This window comes from Epinephelus moara, chromosome 10, assembly GCF_006386435.1.
Source record: "Epinephelus moara isolate mb chromosome 10, YSFRI_EMoa_1.0, whole genome shotgun sequence".
Lineage (NCBI taxonomy): Eukaryota > Metazoa > Chordata > Actinopteri > Perciformes > Serranidae > Epinephelus > Epinephelus moara.
This window is the reverse complement of record NC_065515.1, coordinates 29,880,068-29,882,388: the sequence shown is the minus strand read 5'-3', so window position 1 is coordinate 29,882,388 and position 2,321 is coordinate 29,880,068. Positions and strand designations below refer to the sequence as shown.

Sequence of the window (2,321 nt, the reverse complement as noted above, 5' to 3'; positions counted from 1 at the left end):
CTTCCTTCAACAACAAACCGAATGACGAGCTAGTTTGAAATTCGGTCGTGGTGTTTAATCAGCCAATCATGCGCGAGGGATGGCTACATCTTGTCCAATGGGTGAAGAGGATGTATCAAATCCATATGAATACAGCGCTATCTACCAATCAGTTATCGGCTACATTTTTAAACTGCCGCAAGCCACGCCCACAGTCAGAGAGGTTAAAAAATGAAGATGTATCACCCCGGTTTTATTCTTCGACACCACCAAAGAAACTATAAATATTATGTTTCCTTGGACACAGCTAAAGCTACCAAAGCTACAGTTTCCACATACAAAGGATGTAATTCCAAATTTCCATACAGTGGAGCGCATGAGTGGTTTACAGCTCTCCTCTAAACCAGATTGTGATTCAAAACTTTACTATAAAGTGATGGCTCCTTCTACTCAAACGATCTTTGCTTTAATGTGAACGTTATTTCTCACTCGGCTTTAAAAGTGTACGACAGAAAAACTGTAATAATAATGTAACTTAATTCTGCTTTATGGCCTAGTGAATGTTGGAACCTTTTAATCACAAAGCTTGACGTAACAGAATGTGTCCACTAATAAATGACGGAAACATTCCTATAGAAACCCCCACGAAATAATCAGCCCGCATAGCTCGCCGTGATCGTATAGTGGTTAGTACTCTGCGTTGTGGCCGCAGCAACCCCGGTTCGAATCCGGGTCACGGTAGTGTTTTGACCACACACATTTACCCCCTGACATGATGCTTCAAACTGGCAGACTTACCAACGAAAATGCAACATTGGCGTTTACTCACCCCATAAGACCCACAGTTGTAAAAGTACGTATAGCTATCCAAAGAGAAACTGTAGTGCATGGCAAACATCCACTACCTGGGCCCCAGGCCACCACCACCCGCAGGAATCCAGCACCAGGGACCAGGTGCATTGTGTGCCAGGTGGCAGGCACCTGGGCGTGCTGAACCCAAGTGTAGCAGACAAATAACTTCATCTTTCAGAAGACCGAGATGTCTGTAAACACCAGTACAAAGGAAACTGAGAAAGTGGTTGGCATGTACCTGAAGATGGGCCTAATGCCAATGTCTGGAGTCCATATGTATTGGGAGACAGACACGCGGTGCTCCCCTGCTTGTGATGTGATGCCACGCAACAGATTCCAATCTCTGTTGACATCATTAAATTTTGTAAACAACTTTACAGTGTCATAAAAAAGAAAGAAAATAAAGACAAACTCTGAAGAGGCCATGGTTTGATTCATTTCAAGAAAAGTGCCTGCAGGTGGGTACAAAAACAGAACAACTCCATGGCTGAGATGAAGATTCCTCTCAAGGGGAAATTCAGCAGCAGTAAGAAATAATTTGCGAGGCAAACCGCATCAGTGGGAGTCCAAAGTGTGGATAAGAACGGGCATGCTCTATGACCTCGATGTGTGCTGAGGCTGTGTCAACATGATATGAGCCAAATCTGAACTTGAATCTTCAGGTGATACTTTGATGAAGCTTGCCTTCATGCTTCAAGAAGGAAGCATGAGAACGGTGCGGTCACTCTTGTGTCATCCTTTGCTGCACCAGAATCTGCAGAGGATTCAATGCTGGGACAACGCCAACCTACACTGGAGTTGAGAGGCCTTACACTGTGGGTACCTACAACCAATAACATGGGAGGTGTCAATGTGTTGGACTCACAGGCAAATACAGTACCCCCATGAAATCCTGCTGCTGGTACAGCTACATCTTCTGGCACACTATTATCCTCACTGTGATCAACGCCTGGCTCCTCTACAAGCGCGGCTGCAAAGCTCTCGAGATTTCAAACAGAGAGGCACAACTAGCATCCTCTCTCATCCTGGTTCTAATCCAATTCAGGTGAACACAACTCTCAATACACTAGGGACAGTGTGACCTTCAGTCAATAGAGGCCCAGTAACACAGACGGAGACATCAACGAGCCCTTTGAATGCTCAGAAGAGACTATACTCAGGTGAGGGGAGTCCACCAAAATCGGTCCCAACACGCTATGCAGCAAGTGCAATGTTAGACTTTGCTTTTCAGAGGAGAAGAACTGTCTTTGGGACTGTCATTGCAAATAAAGATGGCTGAACACTGGGACTAAGACAGAATGCAGTTACAGTCTTGTCCTGTGTTCTCTTTTTGCCATGACCAACAGCTGCATAGCTCGATCTGTCAGCTGGTCAGTTGATCAGAAATTTACACACTCTTTGGTTCTTGCACAAGGAGAATTAATTTGACATGGAGGTCAAGTGTGGACGCATGCTACATGTGTTCACAGCTAAATAGGCAGCACACCCTT

General features: G+C 45.0%; 1 non-coding gene across 1 annotated transcript; it reads left to right on the top strand.

Moving 5' to 3' along the window:
* The first annotated feature begins 648 nt into the window (after window positions 1-648).
* trnah-gug (transfer RNA histidin (anticodon GUG)) lies at window positions 649-720 on the top strand. Its single transcript has one exon. It is a non-coding gene; the product is annotated as a tRNA-His (tRNA).
* Window positions 721-2,321: the final 1,601 nt, after the last annotated feature.